The sequence below is a fragment of the Schistocerca serialis genome, chromosome 2 (genome assembly GCF_023864345.2).
Source record: "Schistocerca serialis cubense isolate TAMUIC-IGC-003099 chromosome 2, iqSchSeri2.2, whole genome shotgun sequence".
Classification (NCBI taxonomy): Eukaryota; Metazoa; Arthropoda; class Insecta; order Orthoptera; family Acrididae; genus Schistocerca; species Schistocerca serialis.
The window spans coordinates 296,586,280-296,611,589 of record NC_064639.1 but is presented as its reverse complement, the minus strand read 5'-3'; the positions used below and the strand labels follow the sequence as shown (position 1 = coordinate 296,611,589).

The window sequence follows — 25,310 nt, the reverse complement described above, 5'->3', positions numbered from 1 at the left end:
TAGTAAGTCTACTTTCTTATTACATAATCTTATTTCTTCAGGAGCATCTCTGTGTCTGCTAGCTGAATGTCTCGCTCTATCCTCTTCACTATTTATTCTCTTCTGTTGTGTAGCTACATGTGCTTTTCACTCCTCTTCTGTTTCATTTCTTTGCTGTTCTTTCTGCTACTTTCTTCTCACATCATCACTGGTAAGACTTCCTTCTCCTTTTACATTTTGGCATCTTGTTAAATGTTAATACTACGTAACATTCTAAGAATACAATTAATACACTATTCAATAACTTAGCAATTTACTTTCATTTAAATTTATTTTAATTTCTATCATTTTCCCTTTTCCTTGATCTAATCCAAATGATTTTCAAGAGTATACCGACACACAGTTTCACCATCACCTTATACATGCTATTTTGAGATGGAAATTATCTCCACCACAACAAGATAACGCAACATTTGAGAACATTCTTAAACATCATGGAACATTCTACAACATTCTCAAGCTACCTAGAGGAGTCTGTAAAATTCTGACCAGCCTTGGGCACTTCAGCACTTGATTTCCAGCTGCTTCAACGACTTTCCATAAGAAATTCATTGGTGTGATGCGTTCTTTTAACACCTATATTTTCGAACCCAACTCCTGCAGTTCCAAACTGAAACCACCTTCATGCATATAATCCCATGGTGGGCTGCAGATTTATGCAAGGACAAACCACACATTTATTATATAAACTGATATTTTGACACTATCACGATGTTGGTACCAGTTTCGAACAGCCAGTGGTCATCTTAAGGCTGCTGATTTAAAAGATCCAAACAATTACTGTGTAACCTATAAAATCTGCCAAGCAATTATCAGGTAATGATTCAAAAGACTAAAACTATACTTAAAGTGACATGCTGCAAGCAGTCTCAAGGCTTTAATATTTTTGACAATGCAATAGACTCCACTTCAGTAAGCATCTCTAAGTATGACTTCATTCTCTTTTTACTATTACATAGACAATTACTTGGCAGAATTTATAGGTTATAAAATGATTGATTGTAGTGTCTTTATCTATTGACTGTCTGAAGATGACTACTTCTGGTTGAAACCAGTAATGGCATTGTGAAATGCTCTAGTATTTGAGTCACAAAAATACTTGGGTCAAAAAAATACAAAAATAAAAGAAAATGAGTCAATCATTTCATCTCCAAAACATGACATTTCTTTCCAATGGCCTTTGCATTCATGTTCCTTTCCAGTTTACACCCCCCCCCCCCTCCCCCCAATTTATTTCTCCCTTCCTCTCGTAAAACACACACACACACACACACACACACACACACACACACACACACACACACATTATTTATTACATATTCAAACCTTTGTCTACGGAATATGAAAGAAAGCTTGTTAGTGCAACCACATAACACGCTACAGTCACCCTTCATTATCTTGTTATTACAAATATAGAGGGGGACTATCATAGGTGTACACAAATTTAACAACTTTTACATTGGGTACAGGATTTCAAATCTGTTTTATCACAGATACACTGTCCCCACCCATGACCATTGTGGGGTAATCACTTTCACCAAAGGTTAATTGATTCAGGAGATATCACACTTTGAATACATAAATTTGGCCACCATGCAAAAATACATGCTTCAGAATTGAAAACTAAGAACCAACTTACTGAGTATGCATTCCATTTTTATGTATATGACAAGCCAAGGCATATTTACGTTATACTTACAAATTTATGCTGTTACAAAATATCCTGGCAAATTAAAATTGTGTGCCTGGCCAAGATTCGATCTCATGACCTTTGCCTTTTGCGAGCAAGTGCTCTACTAACTAAGCTACCCAAGCACATCTCATGACCCGTCCTCACAGCTTTACTTCCGCCAGTACCTCATCTCCTACCGTCCAAACTTCACAGAAGGTCTCCTGCAAAACTTGCAAGACTAGCAACCCTGGAAGAAAGGATATTGCTGGTACATAACTTAGCCACAGCCTGGGGGATGTTTCCTGAATGAAATTTTCACTCTGCAGTGGAGTGTGCACTCATATGAGACTTCCTGGCAGGTTTTGTAAGGATAACTACCATTTGTGTAGTTCAAAGAAGTTGGTGGTGGAGGGAAGGATCCAGATGGCTCGTGTTATGAAGCAGTGTGGTACATGACCCGTAAACTGAGTGTGTTGTGGTCAGCTGCCACTGGGTGGTTAATTTGGTTCTCAACAACTGGTGGACAGCGTGTTGCTTTTCGGTGAGTGGTCTCTCTTAATCCTAACATATTTACGTCCTATTTCTAGACATATGTATCACACAATAAACACCAAAAATATGATGATGTATTATACAGTGAAGATATACAGTAGTTCTCACTCCGCCTTAACAATAACAACAGTGTAATTTAAGTCAGTAACTTCAACAATGTATAATAGCACTTACAAGTTTGTGAAAGAAACAAACATGCATGGGTGTTTTTGTTCTTTATTCTTTTCTTCTTCTTCCAGACTCCTAACAACATATAAACATTCCTTGAAAGCTCCCTTAGTTTTCCAGTAGATGCTACTAATTCATAAAATGTCTGGTAGCTTACTCTCTTTTCTTCTAGCATCATAATGTTTAGGGGCCATTGCCGTATATTTTTAATGGTGACAAGTTCTTGTAATATCAGTATGCAGCACAGCAAAGGATTTCCATTAATGTGTTTCATACGATACAGATTTCATAATCATGTGTAATTCATACAGGTAAAGGCAAATCAAACTCTTGAACTTGTAATGGATACTGCCTGTAATTTTGTTACTTATATCCACAGACTAGGAACGATTAAAAAAAAAAAATACAGTAAAATAAACACACTGTGCTCAATGCTATATAGATTTTTTTTAAAATATTGGATATCACATCCTCATGTTATGCAAAATATTGTTTCTTCATATAGATCCAAACATGTTTCATCACCTTTGTGCTGTTGTCAGTGAGTATTCTTCATTCAAATACGCGAATGTGAACACATTCCACATGATAACTAATTTACAAAAATTAAGCCTAAGGACAGTTTTGTTTGTTGTTATCATTTTACATTATATGATTATGTAGGACCCTAGTTGCATTATCAGGTGCTTTTCATCTGCAACTAAATGATGTTGATGTGAATTTCATTAACGAGTTAATACTTCACTTTATATCTAAACGCAATTTTGTGGTCTGAAAATATTTCGTGCCTGTATTTGTGATTACTTATGTTTAGCTTTGGCAAATCCTTTTTCCATCTGCCTTCCCATGTGTTACTGAGAAGCACACCGATATCTCGATAATTTGCAGAACTTCATTTGTAAATAACACTTTTCACTTTGGGGAGAAACAACTTGCATATATATTGTTATTGTGTGTCCAATCCCAGCTGGCATTCACTTGTTCTCAAAAGAGTTGGCGCCAATTTCCAACTTTGTTTACCCCTCTCACCTCCCCCCCTCACCTCCCCCCCCTCTCTCCCCTGTGTGTGTGTGTGTGTGTGTGTGTGTGTGTGTGTGTGTGTGTGTATAAAAGCATCTTATAGTTGCAGATGACAAGTTATCAGTAGCTGAAAATGTACAGAGAGATCGGCATAAACCCATTACGTAAAATTAAGGTAATGACAAAAACAAAGAAAAACTATTTTTAGGCTTAATATTTGTAGATTAGTCACCACTTAAAACACAATCACATTTCACAGATTTGAATAAAGAAAACCCACTGTTGATGGCACGAATGTACTGGTAGATGTTTGGGTCTATATGAAAAACAGTGTTTTGCATAGCAGCAGACCTATACATGACCTTCTGTTATTTTATTTGGCTGGGGGGAAAATCATTTAATTAACAGGAAAATCCCATACTGGCTTGCTGTATAAACTAACAAGTGTACAATTTTTATTTTGGTAAAGTTGAGTAAAAATGTCATTTTGAGGGTTAGAATTATTTTTATTATTTACGAAGTTCTCTTACAGTGCACATGCTGTTTTGGTTGTTCTATTTATTTGCCTGAGGTATTCTCTTTCATGCGGTGACAAGACCAGAACTGTAGCACTGTGCACTGTCGCTTTGGCCTGAGAGACCAAATGCATTCTATACATTCCTCCACCAATGGGCTTTTGTGGCCCAGTCTCCTTTTCTCACACCCACTGTCTCTGTATCCCTCTTGATATCATCCTTCCATCTTGCCCATCAACTTCCTCAGCCCCTTCTACCTTCCACAGATACAAAGAATGCTACTTGTGGTAGCCTTTCCTCTTCCATTCTAATTAGGTGACCCGCCCACATCAATCTTTTTTCCTTCATCCTTCAGACATTTCTTTCATATCTCTTTCTTGAGGACTAGCAGTTTTTGTTCATCTGTTTTCCTTAACATAAATGTCTCAGAGCCTTACAGAGTACCAGGAGAGTTATACACTGGCACAGTCTGATTTTAAAACTTCTCAAAATTGCTTTATTGCACACCATATCCCATAATCCAAAATACACTCTGTTTGGTGCTGCAATCTTTGCCTTAATCTCAAATTCCATTATATTCTGCTCGCTAAAGATGCTTCCCAAATATTTAAGTATGTCTATTCTTTTAAGGGCTACTTCATCTACTGTCAATGGGGTACTATTCATTGGGTGCTTTGCTCATGACCATGTAGTGTTTTCTCTTCATTAATTTTTACACCTGTTTTCCTTGCAATATTTCTGTAAGAAACTGACATGAACTGCAAGCCCTCTTTGCTACCACTTATTACCACCACCATCTGTGTGCAAGCTGATTTATTGTGTTGTTTAGCAGTTTTATTATAGCCTGGTTTACTTCTTGTGTTCTTTGTCTACATTTTCTAGAATTAAATTAATAATTATATAGCAATAATGTCAATATACACTGAATCTTTCTGAACGGAATTTTGTTGTAATTGGCTGAATGTAGGATCAGGACTGAATGTCAGTATAACATAAAGGCACATGCTAATCTCTTGGAAGACGTATAGTCAATGCGTAATAAAGTCTGACTGCAACTCCCAAGCTGTCAGAGTATTGATTTAGTAGATGTTGACTCTGAGTCAAGATTTAAGGCAGATTTGTCATTTATTAGTGATACACATTCCGCAGCTCACGGTCTTACAGTGGCGTTCTCGTTTCCTGCGATTCCTGGCGGTGTCAGGGATTTTTCCTGCCTCAAGATGACTGGGTGTTGTGTTGTCTTCATCATCATTCATGCCCATTACGGTTGGAGGGAGGCACCGGCAAACCACCTCCACTAGAATCTTGCCTAGTACAGCGGTGCGGGTCTCCCACATCGTCCCCTACGCTCCTTGGAGTAGGGGACCTCCTCATCATCATTAGTAACACACAAACTGACCAAACTTTTGCAAAACACAGCCAATGCAAGAGCAGCAAGTCCAAATAATTAATAGGACCAAAACTGTTGTTCTTGGTTGTCACACATAAGGTGTCTTTCTTCCAAACACAGCATGCTAAAAGTGATGGCACATATGCCACATCAGACTGAAGTAAACAATTAATATTCTTGCGGCACGGATCCATAGTTTCGATAAATAAAGTAAAACTGGTCTAATACTAAAGAATTCCTGAATAATGTGATAGTAAAGACACAAAAGTGACTACTTTCAAAAAACTTTGCTATAAACAAACACTCGTTTTCCCTACTGTAAAATAACACAAATTTCTCTGAGAGAAATAAAAATCCCGCATATCCAACCGGATTTGGTTGTACACACCTTAACACCAGATGATGAAAAGATATAGTGCACTAGAGTAATACAGACAAATAAAAATATAAAGGCATGTTTAAGGGTAGGACAGGCTCGCTGAAAGGTGCACAAATGCTGTAGGGACAGTTAGATCCACAAGGTAAAATATGTCAGATGAGTTTCAAAAATCTAAACTAAGAGAAGGAGAGACTCTTGTGTTATCTTCACACAAGCTCACGGCTCTGAAGTGGATCGATAAAAAAAGAAGTAAATATTCTAGCCACTATCCACACAGATGTCGACGTGACTGCAACAGGAAAACTGATAGGAAAAATAAAACCCCAGTCCAGAAGCCCCAAGCAATTACACAATTCAATGAATAAAGTTGACAGACAGGACCAGCATATGGCATCTTCCCTTCTCAGGATATGATACACCAAAGGATATATGAAAATTTTATTTTACTTTACAGACATTGGGATTTTCAATTCATATATCCTACTAAACAAAGTGACAGGGAAAAGTCTTGTTTCAATCAGTTTAGAATTCCCATGGTGAGGACATAACAGAGCAGGTCACTCTACTAGACTACCTTAGTCATGGATGGTCCCAATCTAGAATTTCCCATTAGAAAGCAAGCAGCAAATTAGACACATTTTGATAGGTTCATCCCCCCCCCCCCCCCCAACTCCCAAATCTCATCAAGAAAACATCCTCCAAAAATTGTGTAGCATGCACAGCAAGGAAGAAGTAAAAGTGACACACAGTACGAGTGTGAGAAATGTCTAGTGGCATTGCACACAACTGATTGTTTTCGGGTATAACACACCAACAAATATTTCTGAAACAGTACAACTTTCACTCCTCATCACTTTAATAAATAGTAAGTTAAGATTTTTAAAGAATTCCTATCAAAAATTATATAATTTTGGGAAAACTGTACAAGACACAATACGCTGAGTTTCGTAAATTTGCCGGCCGGTGTGGCCGAGCGGTTCTAGGTGCTTCAGTCTGCGCAGGTTCGAATCCTGCCTCGGGCATGGATGAGTGCGATGTCCTTAGGTTAGTTAGGTTTAAGTAGTTCTGATTTCTAGGGGACTGATGACCTCAGATGTTAAGTCCCATAGTGCTCAGAGCCATTTGAACCATTTTCGTAAATTTAAATGGGAAATGTAGGGTTGACTAAGGGAAAAAAATATTATTAAGTAAATGGGTTAACTAATCCACTACCTCATTTGGTTTATACCTAATGCACAATACCTAATTTCCAGTAGTATCAGCAAAGAAACACAGCAAAAGCTGCAGATCCATATCATACTGCTGAGTGGCAAGGGAGGAGATATGAGAACATACTATTACTGATCGTGAGACTACGCACAAATCTCCATGGTAAACACCCCCTCAAAGCACCTCATGATGTGAAGGCATGCAACACTTGATGATGATTGTTCCACCCATCAAATGCAGACAAGTTGCTCAGCAGCTCATTTGCTGCTATTTGAGAGGTATTGTGTACTATCAGCATAAGGTTTTCCAATTGTCATTCCTACAACACATGTTATGCACAGCAAAAATTGAGGCTACCGAAAGTTGTGAATCCACCCATTTGCTTTGTTCTGTGACACCACCAAGATGATCGACACCTCAATTTCAAGCACATGCAATATGGTAACCATGACACTACTCATTACATCCCCTATCAAACATACAGATTGGGCAAAATATTTAACTTCAGCAATAAAATGAAATCATCTGGACAACTGCTGCAAGTAGGGGTCTTTGGGCAGGAGCAAACAAAATATATAGCACCATTCCAAAACAAATATTAACCCAAAAATCAAGCACATTCAAGACAATGAAAAAAATGCAAAAACTAAATCCGTTGGCACTGCAAAGTTTACTTTGCTTGTTGTTGTGGTCTTCAGTCCAAAGACTGGTTTGATGCAGCTCTCCATGCTACTCTATCCTGTGCAAGGCCCTTCATCTCCGAGTAACTACTGCAACCTACATCCCTCTGAATCTGCTTTGGTCTCCTTCTGCAATTCCACCCCCCCCCCCCCCCCACACACACACACACACACACTCTAGTCTCCAGTACTAAACTGATGACCCCTTGATGTCTCAAAATGTGTCCTACCAACCAATCCCTTCTTTTAGTCAGGTTGTACCACAAATTTCTGTTCTCCCAAATTCTATTCCGCACCTGGTCATTAGTTACGTGATTTACCCATCTAATGTTCAGCATTCTTCTGTAGCACCACATTTCAAAAGCTCCTATTTTCTTCTTGTCTAAACTGTTTATCGTCCATGTTTTACTTCCATACATGGCTACACTCCATACACATAATTTCAGAATGGACTTTCGGACACTTAAATCAATACTTGATGTTAACAAATTTCTCTTCTTCAGAAATGCTTTTCTTGCCATTGCCAGTCTACATTTTATATCCCCCCTTCCCATTCAATCATTATCAGTTATTTTGCTTCCCAAATAACAAAATTCATTTACTACTATAAATGTCTTATTCCCTAATCTAATTCCCTTAGTATCAACCGATTTAATTAGACTACATTTCATTATCCTCATTTTGCTTTTCTGATGTTCGTCTTATATCCTCCTTTCAAGATACCGTCCACTCCATTCAACTGCTCTTCCAAGTCGACTGCTGTCTCTGACAGAATTACAATGTCATCAGCGAACCTCAAAGTTTTTATTTCTTCTCCCTGGACTTTTAATTCCTACTTCAAATTTTCCTTTTGTTTCCTTTAATGCTTGCTCAACATACAGATTGAATAACATTGAAGATAGGCTACAACCCCCTGTATCATTACCTTTTAACCACTGTTTCCCTTCTGTGCCCCTCGACTCTCATAACTGCCGTCTGGTTTCAGTACAAATTGTAAACAGCCTTTCGCTCCCTGTATTTTGGCCCTGCCACCTTCAGAATTCAGTATTCCACTCAACACCGTCAAAAGATTTCTCTCTAAGTCTACAATTGTAGGTTTGTCTTTCCTTAACCTATCTTCTATGATAAGTCTTAGGGTCAGTATTGCCTCACATGGTCCTATATTCCTCTTGAATCCAAACAGATCTTCCCTGAGGTTAGCTTCTACCAGTTTTTCCATTCTGTTGAAAAGGATTCGTATAGTATTTTGCAACTGTGACTTATTAAACTCATAGTTCGCTAATTTTCACACCTGTCAGCACCTGCTTTATTTAGAATTGGGATTATTATATTCTTCTTGAAGTCTGGGGTTATTTCGCCCATCTCGTACATCTTGCTCACCAAGATGCAAGAGTTTTGTCATGGCTGGCTCTCCCAAAGCTATGAGTAGCTCTAATGGAATGTTGTCTACACCCGAGACCTTGTTTCGACTTAAAGTCTTTCAGTGCTTTGTCAAATTTTTCATGCAGTATTATAGCTCCCATCTCATCTTCCTCTTATGTCCTCTTCCATTTCCATAAAAGTTCCCTCAAGCACTTCTTCCTTGTATAGACCCTCTAAATACTCCTTCCACCTTTCTTCTTTCCCTTCTTTGCTTTGGACTGGTTTTCCATCTGAGCTCTTGGTGTTCATACACGTAGTACTCTTTTCTCCAAAGGTCTCTTTAATTTTCCTGTAGGCTGGATCTATCTTATCTCTAATGATACATGCTTCTACATCCTTACATTTGTCCTCTAGACATTCCCGTTTAGCCGTTTTGCACTTCCTGCCGATCTCATTTCTTAGATGCTTGTATTCCCTTTCGCCCGCTTCATTTATTACATTTTTATATTTTCTCTTTTCATCAATTAAATTTAATATCACAACCTTCTCTCATGATTCTTAAACAAATGTTAGCTACGATTAAATTTCTGCAAAATTCTACCAGGTGTCTTCCTCTTTCATTCCTTTCTCTGAGTCCATATTCACCCACTACTTTTCCTTCACTTCCTTTTCCTACTATCGAAATCCAATCCCCATAACCAATTAAATTTTTGGCTCCCTTAACTATCTGAATAATTTCTTTTATCTCATCATATACTTCCTCAATTTCCTCCTCATCTACAGTGCTAGTTGGCATATTCACTTTTACTAGTGCAGTGGGTGTGGGCTTCATGTCTGTCTTGGCTACAATAATGTGTTCACTGTGCTCTTCATAGTAGCTTGGACGGACACGGACGGACACACACACACACACACACACACACACACACACACACACACACACACACACACACACACTATTAAACCTACGCCTGAATTACCTACATTTGATTTTGATTTATAACAATGTATTCACCTGACCAGAAGTCCTATTCCTCCTGCCACAGAGTTTCACTAATTCCCACTATATTTAACTTTAACCTATTCATTTCCCTTTTCAATTTTCTAACATACCCGTCCGATTAAGGGAGCTGAGATACCATGTTGTGATCTGTAGAATGTCAGTTATGTTTCTCCTGATAATGATGTCCTCCTGAGTAGTGCCCACCTGGAGATCTGAACTCCTGGAATATTTTACCCAAAAAGAGGCTATCGTCATTTAACCATACAGTAGAGCTGCATGCCATGCCCTTGTAAAAAATTATGGCTGTAGTTTCCCGTTGCTTTCAGCCATTCACAGTACCAGTACCAGCACAGCAAGACCATTTTGGTCGATGTCACAAAGCCAGATCATCAATCATCGAGCCTGTTGCCCCTGCAACTACTGAAAAGGCAGCTGCCCCTCCTCAGGAACCACATGTTTGCATTTTTCTGGCTCCTGAACAGTTACCCATCCATTGTGGTTGCACCTACAGTGTGGCTACCCGTATTGCTGAGCACGTAAGCCTCCCCACCAATGGCAGAGTCCATGGTCCATGCAGGGTGACTTTGTACTTGGCTTATATAGTTCAAAGGGAGCCCTCGATACCTAAACCTGACACCACAAATTTTGGTTGACCCACATAGCAGCTAAAACAAAAATGAAATTGTCAGATCTGTTATCCAAACCCTTTATTTACCCTATCTATCTAAAACAAAGTGCACAGTACAACAAACCAAAAATCACTCGCGTAACTAATGCCAAATAACAAAACCTAACAAACAATGGTAAATCAATATCCGTGATATTGATTTACCCAATCGCCATCTCGCAAAATTACCATACAAGAAAAACCATGAAATTCATGAAAACTTGCATCATCACCAATTTCAATGTACACAAACAGCTATAAACACACATACTACAATAGAAAACAGACAAATAATTAAAAAACATACTTATTAATCAATGTCACAATCACATAAATCTAGGTTGACTCCACCCCACAAAACACACACACACACACACACACACACACACACACACACACACCACCACCACCACCACCACCACCAGAGGGCACCATAAAAAACAACAAGACGACATATACAAACACAACCAACTCAAACTCCACGCCGTAATGAGCTCACAAACCACAAAACACTTATGTCATGGGTCAAAGCAGACAGGTGGAATCGGAAGCTTCATGACACCAACATGCAACCATGACGTCACAAATCAAACACTGTTATGTCACAGGCCAAACCACATGGGTGGAATTGCAATTTTCGGCTCACCCCAAAAATGCAACACTATTGCATTAATCACACTCATCAAAGTGATACAGACGCACACCCAAAAATTCAATAAAGGTCAGAGGATGGCATCATACACAATATCCATTAGGATCTAAGAAATAAAGTCGTGGAGAGTTTCTGACCTGTATCTGAAGCTCTCCACTGCCTAACGCTCACATCTTTCCCCAATATATTGCTCTTCTTAACACTTTGCTGAGTAACTGTCTGAGCTGAAGTATCAGTGTTCTGATGCAACAGAGAGCTGAAGTGGCATGAAATGTTATACTGAGGTGTAAAAACTTTACCACACGTGGATGTGATAAGGGTATTTCAATCCTTCATAAGCATACTTGTATCAGGAAACATACACATTTAACAGTCTTTCAGGATACTTGTTTAAGACAGGCCACCTACTATCTTCAAACATCAATTACATAGATTAATTGCAAGATCTTGGAAAACAGCCAATTTCCACAATAACATTAGTGACTGTAACTTTCAACTGTATAAATCCAAAGAATTGGTTACTTAGTGTTACTTGAAGTTACTTAATTTAAAATTCGGAGTCACTAGAAAAAAGCATATCGCAATAAGAAATTGAACTTTATTTGCACTGCTTAATGAAGTATCCACAATGAACCAACTTTACTACAAACTTGGGTGAAAGGTACAGAACATTTTATCCTCAGCAAAGTGATCACAAACTTTAGCAAGTATGTACACAGCTATGCTTCCTGTGAAAAATTAACACAATAGATGCCTTTAAATGATATTTATAGTCCTCCCCCCCCCCCCCCCCCCCACCTGCAGGGGTTCAACTCTGTTCCCAGCATTACAGCTGCAGTTTTAATAAGAAACAAGTTAATAGCAACCAGCAGTAAATAGAAAAGCCATGAAAAAATACTAATCCAGCCAGCTTTATTTAATGTGTTATCTCTATGGGAAAAACTATGAGGTTAAGTGACTACAATTACAGCAGTTGTAATGAAAAAACGGAGTAGCCTATGATATAGCAGATATAAAATTAGCATTCTATGGCAATAAAATGATTATGTCTATTACAAATAATGAGGATTATAACCCTAAACTACTTTCCCATTACCTTGAACATTAGTGCTCAAGTTCATTTGTGTTTACTTCACTATCAGCTAACAATACAATGTCATGCTATATAGACCAATTACTGGAGACAGTTGATGTCACCAACATGAAAACATTAGCAAAATCCTACAAACTAATACGATCTCCAAACAAACCCATTATGCAGAAAAAATAGAAGTAAAAACCATATGGAACATTATAAAAAGTGTGACAAATAGGAACATAATCTGAACAAGCAGGGACTCCACAGTCCTCTTGACCAGGAAATCATAACAAACAGTCTCCCACAGAAGACGTACTAAATCACATGCAAACCACAACAAATGCAGCACTTCTTTTCAAAAGCACAATTCCTAAAGATATTGAAACAAATCATAAAATTATTTAAAAGTTCTGGATATTCTGGATATGATGGAATGTCAACTAAGATTTTAAAATCATATGCAGTCTTAATCAGTCACAAGTTATGCTGTTTATGTAACCAGTCAATGAAAACTGGTGCATTTCCAGACAGACTGAAACATACAACAGTGATGCCTATCTACAAAAGTGGGGCAAGGAATGTACATCCAATTATTGGCCCAGCTCCTTGCTGCCAGTGTCTCAAAGGTGTTTGAGAGAGTAGTTTATGATAGGATTTACGGCCATATGACACAAAAAGGCTAACTGACATCTACACAGTTCGGCTTTCGTATGGAATTCTCCACAGAGAAGGCTATATTTAGCCTAACAGATGAAACTCTAGGAGAATCAAATGTCAGAAGTTGTTCAATGCGGATCTATTGTGACCTTGCTAACGCTTTCAACTGTGCCGATCATAACACACTGCTAAAAAAGCTTCCACACTATGTTTATCAAAGACAAATCTTTGATGTTCCCATAATCTTATCTACATAACAGGAAGAAAAAGTTATCTTAATGGAGGCAAAGCTCAGACGGGGAAAATGTAAAATGCAGAGTCCCCCAGGGCTTGATCCTTGGGCCACTGATTTTCCTGATCTGCATTACTGATTTATCAGTTACAATTAATGACAGAGCAAAAATAGTAATGTTTGCAGATTATAAAAGTATTCTGATCAAGGGTTCCAACTCCACATTGCAGGATACTGCCCTACAGTCACTAACTAAGTAAACATTATACAGTTTCACACAGTAAATAAAAAATTGCTAGGCGTCCAGAAGAACAAGCAGTTATGATGGACACAGCATCAGCTGGTCAAAAACTTAGCACAGTGTGTTTTGCCCTGAGAGCTATTTCTCAACTTGCTAACAGAGAAATATTGCTTTTGTAATATTTTGCATATCTGCAATTCTGTGCTCTTCTGTGGTATTATTTTATGGGGAAATACTACAGGCGTTCAAAAGAGCCTTCTAACTACAAAAACAAGCAGTGAGGTGCATATGTTGGGTCTCTTGAACATCCTGCAGAGGTCTCTTTAAGACTCTCATGATATTTACTGTTGCAAATCAATATATACACTGACTGATGTTTGTAACGGGTAACAAGAAATTATTCCAGAAAAACTGTTTCATACACAAGCACAACACAAGACAGGGGAAAAATTTCCACCAAGGCTCTGTAACTTTGACAAAAGTCCAGGCTCTGTAACTTTTACAAAAGTCCATAGTGGAGTAACTGAGTCAGGGATAAAAGTATATAGCAAGCTTCCCATCAGTATAAAAATGGAAATTGATAACATGCAGGTATTCAAAAGGAAATTAAAAATATCCTTCAGAGAACAAACTTATCATAAAATGAATGAATTCCGAGAGTAATAAGGCATCCTTTTGAATAAAAATAGAGGAAATAAATTTTAACTCACATCATGAAGACAAAATTGTGTATGTCTAACACAAATTATAGTGATGAAATGTAAATTTATTCATATCATAAGTTAAAATGTGTTCTGAAATTTATTCTACTCTATTAAGGATTCATTTAAACCTACTTATGCGATGAAGATAAGAATTTTGTATTTTAACTTAAATCATAATCACAAAATGTAAATTTCATTATTTATTTGTGGCACTGGGATAAAAATGCGTATTTCCATTCATTCTGCTATCTTAAGCATTCACTTGAACTTACACCAGTAAAATACAGGTTGTAATATTATCCACAATAAATTGTTCATAGAAAATAAGTATTTGTATGATATATAAAATGCTCACATAATTTTGTATTATTTCTCCTGACATTTCCTATATTACTAGTACACCCTTTGTACAACCTGTAATCAACAGGACCAAATAAAAAATCAAATCAAATTCACAGAAATAGGTGTTTTTAGATCAGGAATGTGTACACAAGAAACACAAAAAACTTGGAAATATCCGAACACAGTAACAAAATAGTGGTTTTATTCAGGAATGTAATCCTAACTATTGAATGTACAATAATGCAAAAAAAGTTTGTGGTGATGCATTTGTTGGCTTCATCAACTCTCGAAAAAGCTATCACATCAAACCAAGTCTAATTTTTGGGTTACCCTACTGTTCAGTCTCTTACTGCAATCGGTAAAAATAAAATTCAAAATCAAAAAAGTCTAGTATACAGCACAATCCAAGATACTGTACCCTTTAATGGCTTGTCATCTCCATTAGGCTTACATTGGTCACATAAACAACATGCTCCAAGCCACTACCCGCAAGGAATGACATATTGAAAACAGGACATATGACTGAAATCTATAACTGAAACATTTCAAAGAATAAAACAATTTCTTACACAGTCTTTGTGTAAACTCATGAAGTTTACTAGGTTGCTGAAAGAGCTGTGTATTTAAACAGACTAGTGCTTTGGACTGAACCAATGTTCCTTCTGCCAGTACAGAAGTGTCAAAGATAGATTTAAACATCCATACAAATATAAACTTACAGAAATGAGTCTTTCAGCAATTCGAGCTGAATATAATACACTCCAAATCATTCAATCCTTTAGGTACCTATTCTGGTTTGTATCCACTAAACTGATTTTGATAAGCCTTACAATCACATAATATTATTCCCAATAACACAACACTCAAAGCCTTATCACTTGGCAGTTTCCTTTAATAGCTCCGTAAAACTGATCACACTACCTAAGTTTTGGAAACTAGGTTTACACACACAATCAAGAAGTCTCTTTGATAATCTGTTCCCCATCCCAATCTAAACAGATTTTGCTACAATCCCTGCATGTCACTTCCAATTAACTAACATATACCACCTCGCTGTGCATTACTGTACGGGAGAGAACTCAACTGTGACAACAGATGAAACTAACAAGGACTACACACACTACTGGTTGCTTGAAAAAATTTTGACATAACACCACGAAATGGAAAAATATGAACTGTCAAATTGGAATTACAATGTTTCCAGACACATGGAAACCTCATATTCAAGCAGCATTCATAAAAATCAGCAGAGTCACAAGAAGTTAAAAAAGAAATATATTTATTATATTAAGCCACTTTATAAAATAGAAATGTGGAGCTATTTTGTTAAAGCTAATAAACAGACACAACTGTTTACTAAAGGAAGAAATTATAATCACAGCATAACTGAGCAAATACTGAAAATGACATCACAATGGTGAATACATCCAATTAAAATAACATGTAATGGCTATAACTGTCCACACACGATGTGGATTTGAAGTGTCAACAATTATGAAACTGAGGAGCTGCTAGAAACGTTTTCTTTTTTGGCGTTCTTGAGCTTTGCAACTTTATCCTTAAGTGACTTGTACGCGTTTATCTGCACAGAAGAGTAAGAGAATACGAAATTAACTAGCCTATCTTTCTGGTTTGAAGTTGCAGGTATGATTATATAGACCTACTGTTTTTACATTTACTTACTATTTTGACTGTCATGTTATTTCTAATATTACTGGAACAGCTTAACAGCACATTAGTTACTTCATAATGTTTCCCAAGAATTATCATTAGTACATTTAATGCAGTGTGTGGTAGGTACTGCAGGTAACCTCATACTAATATGTCATACGACACAAAACCTTTAATACATCACCACGGTGTTGTATTCAACTAGTGTTTTATTTATGTGAATGTGTTTTCCTCTTTTTGCCAAAACTATGGGAACTGTAAAGGCAACGTATTATAGTAAGAAATAGCTAGACATCTTAATGTATCCCAGATTACAAAATTGTTACGAGGCTCCTGTGCAGTGATATTTTCTATTACGGTTCACATGATGAACACTTGACAAGTCGTTGAATTGCCGTGCATAAAAATACAATCATATCCTGGGCCCGGTAACTGCAAATACGCCGTGTGATACCTAACACGTTCGCAAGATACTCGCACCATGCTGGAATGTTAAAATTAAAACGCAAAAAACTAACATTTCGCATTTGTACATCAATAAAAACCAAAACTATAAACCCTCACGTTGATACATTCCAGTTCGTATACAATTATTTAACATATAACCTCCGTGGATGCTGTTGCCCGTCCAAGGTATACGCATAAATATCATTCAAAAATGATATGCACAGCACACACTGCGCATTCAGTAGCGATGTCAAACACCTCTCCACAATTTTATGTTATATATTGAAGAAAAATGAAAACGCTACAGAGCCGTGTTCACTAATAAACCATACGTAATGTGAGTGCGATTTAGTTGGGACGTAAGATAAATGAGTAATGACGAATACCACAAATACTCTGAGTGCACTGAGAACAACAAACATCATTTTCACGGTACTCACGTTTCTAATGGCCTGTTGGTAGTTGGTACTTTAAATATCCGACACAGAAATCCAAACGGTTATGAGAATTCTAAGCATTTCACAGCCTCATTTTCGTACTTCTTACCTCCGTCATATCACCTTCGGAACTAAAAAGTCAGAGTGTCTTCATGGAAGAACACCCGATATGCTAGCACAATGGTCTGGGATTCCCCTACATCAGATATTAATGATTTTATTTCTTCATTTGTGCTCAGAAAGCATTCCCTTTGCAGACTACTTTTTTGTAAAAAAAAGTAATCATGATTATCCGAAAACAGGAAATAATTCATAGTAAAAGAAAAAAATATTTGTCCTACACAGACAGTAGTACCCTACACCAACTTTACCTTCAGTCAATCAAGAGAGGACTATTTGTGTAAAAAACTTGTTTTCATTTACATATATAGTGTAAAACGTCAATTTTGATAACGGTTTAGGATAAAAGGGACTATAAATTGGAAGTTTTTAGTAGAACGACATACAAGTTGACATTGGACCACAAGCATAAAACGAAGTTGCGTTGGCAGTATTTCGCTGCATTATTCTACAGGTATGCCCACGCTATGCATGTTTCCTCGTGCGCAGCTGCAGACGCACGGGAATAAAAGGGTATCCACAAAAGTTTGTGTGAACATCGCATTTACGCATGGGTGTTTTGACGTCCACACGTTGCGTAATTGCACAAGCAGTCTGCTGTGGATCCCCTTCTTTGCTGAGAGCTTGTGCTGCGTTTATTGTGATGAAAAGAAGTCGAAAAAGTGATTATAAGTAAGGAATGTCGAAGGTATGAGAAATACAAAGCGACGATAACGTTTTGTATGCAAATTTCAGAAACAGGTCACAGGGAGATTTTTGAGTCTCTGCTTGGGAAATTGCAGTGACAAGGCTGGCATAACATATCGTTAGCTAGTTCTCGGCGACTTACATACAAATCCGAACTATTTATTTCGCTGTTCATAACAGCATTTCAGTGATTATTCCTGAATTTGAGTAATACTCAAGGTAAGTTCTTAGTCGGTATGCGCATCTGTATTTGATTTCATATAAAAATTTTGTTAACAGATCTCAAATCATGAAACATTGTATGTGCGAGGGTAATCCCAAAAGTAAGGTCTCCAATTTTTTTTATAAGTTCATAGACCTGTTTATTTCTACACTAATTTACATCAGTTTACATCTTGAACGTTTAGCTATTTTTCGACATAATCACAATTTCTGTCGATGCATTTTTGTAGACGCTGTGGCAGTTTTTATATGCCCATGTCATACCAGCTCACCGCCATGCTGTTCAGAAAGTTATGAAACTCTTCTTTCACCTCGTCGTCGGAGCTGAATCACTTTCCGGCCAAATGTTCTTTTAACCTAGGCAACTGGGCGCCAAGTCTGGGCTATAGGGTTGGTGGGTGATTTTGTTCCACTGAAACTGTTACAGGAGATCAACGGTTTGCCGAGTGATGTGTGGGCGAGCGTTGTCATGGAGAATGTGTACGCCCTTGCTCAACATTCCTCTTCTCCGGTTCTGAATTGACCGTTTGAGGTTTTTCAGAGTCTCACAGTACCTGTCAGTGTTAATTGTGGTCCCAGCGATTCAGCTCCGACGACGAGGTGAAAGAAGAGGTTCATAACTTTCTGAACAGCGTGGCAGCGAGCTGGGATGACATGGGCATACAAAAACTGCCACAGCGTCTACGAAAATGCATCGACAGAAATGGTGATTCTGTCGAAAAATAGCTAAATGTTCAAGCTGTAAACTGATGTACACCATTGTATAAATAAACAGGTCTATGTACTTATAAAAAAAATAAGAGATCTTACTTTTGGGATTACCCTCTTAGATTAACGTTCTCGGACTCGACAAATTTGGGAATTTTATAGACGCCAGAATCCTCTAGACCTGAGGTTACGCTGTTCTAGTTTGTATTTTTTGCGTCATCAAGGTCCGTCATTCCCATTTCTGATAATTTGTTGAGGAGTTACACATACCTCATCATATGTTTTGTTCAGATAGCATGCCATCAGCTGGAGTGCCATTAAGTCGCCATAGCGGTATTTGTCCAGTTTTCATACATACTTTTCATAAATTTCTGTTGTATTCTTCTCTGTTATCCTACTTCAAAACTTACGGTATCTTACTCTTTACAGTAATATGAGTGGAGACTTTTTATTTAATACTTGACGCTCCAGGCATAACATCTCAATTTTTACTCAAATAAAACTTAGAGGTGGGATCCTATATGACTTTTATTTGTCTCTGATCATCTATGAATTTAATCTTACTTCCATTGGAGTGAACAGACACTTGCACATTAATCACTCAACAGCGTTAGCGCAGAGTTGTCGGGGCTAACAGGCAAACGACACTGCGTGCAATAACCACAGAAATCTATGTTGGACATACAACGAACGCATCTGTGAGGACAGTGTAGCGAAATTTGGCCTTTGCTAACATCATGACATTGTCTGCAGCACCCCTAATGTGCTCATGACCATATCAGTTGGATCCTAGACGACTGGAAAACTGTGGCCTGCTCAGATGAGCCCCGATTTCAATTGGTAATAGCTGATGACAGAATTCGAGTAGTGCATAAACTTGGCATTGTGCAAGCTGGTGGCAGCTCCATCATGGTATAGGATGAGTTTAAATGGAATGGACATGGTCCTCTGGTCTAACAGAGCTAATCATTAACTGGAAATGGTAATTCTCGGTTACTTGGAGACTATTTGGTGCCATTCATGGATTTCATACTCCCAAACAGCAATGGCATTTTTATGGATGACAGTGCAGCATGTCACCAGACCACCATTGTTCACGACTGGTTTGAAGAATATTCTGGACAATTCTGGTGAATAATATGGCCATCCAGTTTGCCTGTCATGAATCCTATCGAACATTTATGGGACATAATCTAGAAGTGCACAATAGAATCCTGCAGTGGCAACACTTCCGCGATTATGGACGGCTATAGAGGCAGCATGGCTCAGTATTTCTGAAGGTGACTTCCAACAACTTCTAGAGTCTATGCCATGTCCAGTTGCTGCACTATGCCCGGCAAAAGGAGGTCTGACACGATATTAGGAAGTATCCCATGACTTTGGTCACCTTGGTGTACAGAGATTTTCTTATACAAATTACATAGAATACAAAACTAAGTTGTGTGCTATAAACCTCAACTTGGTTTGCTCACCTTCATATTCATAATTAAAGATCAACCTGTTTTTATTATCCATAAAGCCATTTGTGTAATAGAATACATTTTCAATCTACCGTGATTCTACCATAATTTTAAATTTATTTCAATGTGACTACCTCATCTCATAGGCTACTTTCTTAGAAAATATTTTATCAACATGTAAAAAATTATTTTTGAGTTTAGTTAATCATATCTAAGGAATGTACCACAAGTTCCTGTTTCTGTTTCTGTGTGAGTACACATTTGATCCAGCTTAATACATGTTGACATTCTGATTGCCATACATAAGGACTTTGAATGTATATATGTATATTTTTTATGTGTACAAAAAGTATTGTCTGCAAAATGTTAACTTATATTTAACCCAAAAATATTCCTAATGTCTTTCTTTTCCAGAGGAAGATTTATTTTGCACCAGAAGTTACCCCAACGAAGTTTTTCCTAGTGTAAGTGTGTTAAGTATTCCATAAGCATGAGATCTTAACTCAGACAATCCTTTTGTTAGTTTAAGACACATAGGACTCTTACAAACTCACTGCAGTGCTTTCCAGTGTTGGCATTCCAGCATAATTTATATATAGAAAACGTTAAATTATTGAAGTAAGATGTATGCTAGCTAGTCACCCTTCTTGTCTTTGCACTGAAACTGTTGTGTCCAGTAATCAGGGGATAGTATTCACTGAAGTTGCAATGGTATATGAGAAATAATCAAAAATATTTGTTATATATAAAACACTGAGAATCTTCAGTTTATTCACAGATTTGTTAATACTCTTATAATTTAGCCTAACATACTGAATTTTTCATAACCTTATTCTGTACCAGTAATTGTTAGTTGTACCCACACAGATGTGTCACGTAACACATACTTCTCCCTAGTAGCATAACAGTGAAAATCACGGTCATACTTGAAGATAATTTCTTCTTTAATTCGCTTCCTTTTGTGAAGATTAATGTTCTGTAGATATATAGAAAACTTTAAATCTTTGTATATTAAAGGCAATTCCTGACTGACTAACTGACTCATTATCGTCCAGCCCAAACTGCTAAGGATGGAAACCTGAAATTTGGGGAGGATATTAGCGTTACACAGTAGGCATTGTTTAAGAGGCCATTTTTCGAAATTTCCATCCCTCCCCCCAAGTTGATGAAATAAGGGATGGAATGTTCTTTGAAAATTTGCCACTATTAAGGCAATTTGGAAACCATACCTACAAAATTTGGTTTTTGGTACCTCAGCCAGAAATAAAGAAATGCGTGTGTCAGCGTTTTTCGAAGTTTAACCTTATGGGGGTTAAAAATTAGGTGGAAGTTTTTTGGAGAATAAATCATTATTAAAGAACTACTAAAGAATTTTTAAACCTATATCTATGAAAACTTGTAGTTGATCACTCAATTGCAAATAAAAAATATGTGTTTGAGTGGTTTTGAAAATTCAACTCCTAGGGCAGTGAAATAGAATATGAAATATTTTATAAAATATTTCATTATAAACGCACTTTCAAAGCTAAAATCCATGAAAATTTGCATTTGGCTTCTCAGAAATGAAAGAAGTATGTGTTTCACTTTTTCTGGAAATTCAAGCCCTAAGGGAGTGAAATAGGGCCAAACTGATTCACTGACTCATCATCACCCAGCTGAAAGTGATAAGAATAGAAAATTGAAATTTGGAAAGGGTGTTGATCTTGTAGTGTAGGTAGGAATTATTCAAAATTCGACTCCTAAAGGTGTGAAATAAGGGATGAGGTGCTTTTTGAAAATATATCACTATTAAGGCAATTTTGGAGATAGAACTAGGAAAATTGGTATTTTGTTTCTCAGTCAGAAATAGAAAAATATACGTTTCAGCATTTTTGGAAATTCAACCATTAAGGAGCTAAAAAGTGGATGAAAGTTTTTTTGGAAATAAATCAGTGTTAAAGAACTACTAAGCATTTTTAAAGTTACTGATATGAAAATTAGATCATGACTTCTCCATTAGAAATAAAAAAATACATGTTTCACAATTTTTGGAAATTCAGCTCCTTAAGGGAGTGAAAAAGGGGATAAAAAGTTTTACAAAATTATTTCATTACTTTCAAATCTAAATCTATGAAAGTTTGTATGTAACTTCTCTGTTACAAAATTTAAAAAATACATGTTTCACTGTTTTTAGAAATTCGACCCCTTAGGGAGGGAAATAGAAGTGAAAATTATTAATAAAATACTTCGTTATATCAAAAAAATTAAGGCTAATTTTATCAGTATTGGTATTTCTCTCCTTAGCTAGACATAAAGAAATATGTGATAGGGGATGAAAGTTCCTATGGGAATATAACTACAAGAACGCAAAAGGCATGATTAACTAAAACCTTGGACTCCAGCTACCAGAATCGCTTTTTGGTCAGAAGTCCATTCGCAAAAGATTATGGTTCTCTGGCCTTCATCAACGTGAAAAGTTTAGAAAGTGTTGCAGTTTGTGAACAACACAAAAATTTGATTCAAGTAAAACAAATAACAAAAAGTGTGTGCAGACCATACAGACTAGACGAGTGAAGTACCAGGTGCTAAGCTAGTATTGGTACATGGAGTCTACGTATTTAGCTAGTTTTATTATTAAGACATTCTTTTACTGAAGTCCAAATGCTTTTCTGCTAATTATGGATATCCTCAAAAAAATAATTCCATAGATCAGTAGTGACTGGACCCGACCATGGGACATTGTTATGTGACATTCCTATCGTCACATGGAGATGAAGAACAGCTAAAATAATTCACAATAAGGTCTTCCATTAGATATGAACTAGTTATTTTCATAAAGCGATCAGTTTAATTACTGCATTTCTAGCGTAAAATCTCATGCAGGTGAAATTAAATTTTGTTGAGATTTTGTTTGAAATAATGAACAAGAACACTTCTACAGTTTTGGTAGAGCTTGACATACAGAATTAAGGCATGCTTATTTGAGGCTAAATACAGGGTGATTCACGAAGATATGCAAATATTTTAATATGTTATTCTACAGGTAAAACTAAAAAAAAAGTTCAGATAAACATAGGTCCACAAATGTTTGGTTACTAAAAGATTTTGCCTGAAATGTACCAACTTCCCTAATATGAAGCCATCGAAAAACTATGAGGTAAAAGTAAAACATGATTTCCATTTATTTTGTTGATCCTGATCTGTTGAATCCAATAAAGCATGTCCCAGATGTGTATCTGCAGTATTTTTCCAGAACATCCAGAGAAGAAAAGAAGTAAGTTCATAAAATTTTCAATTTATTAACTTCTTGGCCCAATTTGTTTTTGTTAAATTCCAGGCAATTGCACAAAGTTTTCAACAGGTGTTGTAGAGAACTTAATTTTGGAAAATGTTCATTTAAATGTGTAGTAATGGCGTTGTTGAAATGTTGACTAATCATAAAATCCGTGGTAAGAACCACAACTGCTGTTTTGAGGAAATCGCAAAAAACTTACAGAAAGTATTCCTTTTTGACATCCTTATTTTTTTATAACCTAAACAAGTAAAGACAGTTAATCTACAAACATTTTTAGAGTACAATTACTGTAAAACATTTAGCAACAACAAAAGAATTATTGATGGAACAAAACAAAAACAGGGCAGTGTTCCAACGTCTCTAACATAAAACCAGGCTAAGTATGCCACTTATATCTGTAAGTAACAGGGTCTGGGAAGTATTATAATAATAATTTTACTATTATAAAAATCTGGAAACTACTGTTTACAGTTTTTCTTAATAACTATATTATTATGAAAAGTCAGTTAGGCTTATAGAAGTGCTGTGTTAGCAAAAAAACTAATTAAAGACCAAAGACAAAATCAAGCACTTTACTGTGTTCTTACAAGTTTTATTTCGAAATAAATGCCTTTGCAAAGTTTAAAAAGTTACATTTTGTATTAATTTACCACTATTTTATAACAAAATATTACAATATTAAGCCTATAAACAGCTGCTGTACTTACTCAGTCACATTTTGGTAAAACAGTTTGTTTTCTTGTTTGAGATAAGGTACCATCTTTTTTAAGTCTCCTTCTTCTCAGCTTTCAATCTGGCTGTTAGTTCAAGCTGGGTATATCTAAGTCTTTTATGGTTTCGATCTTCACACCTTTTTTGAATACATTCGTTTCATCCATGTTTCAACTTCATTGAAAGTTTTTTTTCGTGGGTTGGTTTTGGAAACTTTGAGCCAAACGGCCTTGGAAATTTCTAACTTTTTTGTGATGAGGTGTTCTTTAGCTACTCTGGAGAAGTCATAAAAATCATCATCGTGGTTAGAAAAAGAGTTTTGCTATTGGCATTACACAAAACTCTCACAAGTTCCAAAGGAACTTCAAATTTTTTTTGGTCACAGGTTGAGTATGAGTGTCCAGAGATGACATACTTGTGGTGAAGTTCGTCAAAGAAATCATTACAGGCCAAGTGTATCCATAGGAACAATACCAATTGATTGTTGTTTTGGCTGCAGCTGTTGTCAGACAGCTTATTTTTCTGGGTAATTTTACTTTTAATCCCCCTTAACACATAGCTCGCTATTTTGTTTCCTCCCCTGCCACTCACACCCTCATGCCAAAGAAACATAAAACCTGTATTATTATCTGCCATTTGCAATCCCAAACTGTAAGAAAAAAGTGGATGTAAATAATACATTTGGCAGTGTGACAATGTTGGCAAACAGAAAATCTGTTGTGAAACTGTGGATACAGTGCATGTAACACTTGTAGGAGCGGTAGAATATCCATGATCACGCTTCATCTCTTCTCTAGCTGTTTCAGTGCATCTATGATGAAATTCTAGTGAAGTACGATGTACATCTATATTGGTTGAGTAATTCAACATTTTACTTTTAAGAAGATCGCATGTGTTAGAGGTATCTTTCCTTGGGCGATGAAATCTCTGTTTGGGAATGTGTACTTTCTATACTTTTTTGTAGTACAAATATCTAATGTTTGTGTTTGGATAAAGTGTAACAAAAGTCTC

At 36.7% G+C, this 25,310-nt stretch overlaps 1 protein-coding gene across 1 annotated transcript in view; it reads right to left on the bottom strand.

Annotated features, from left to right (window-relative positions):
• The window catches only part of LOC126457063 (NFX1-type zinc finger-containing protein 1-like), a 283,116-nt gene extending 265,851 nt beyond the window's left edge, over positions 1 to 17,265 (bottom strand). The window contains exon 1 of the mRNA XM_050093061.1: positions 17,121 to 17,265. The gene's annotated coding sequence lies outside the window, so the exon portion shown is untranslated. The remainder of the gene's footprint in view (positions 1 to 17,120) is intronic.
• Between the last annotated feature and the right edge of the window lie 8,045 nt (positions 17,266 to 25,310).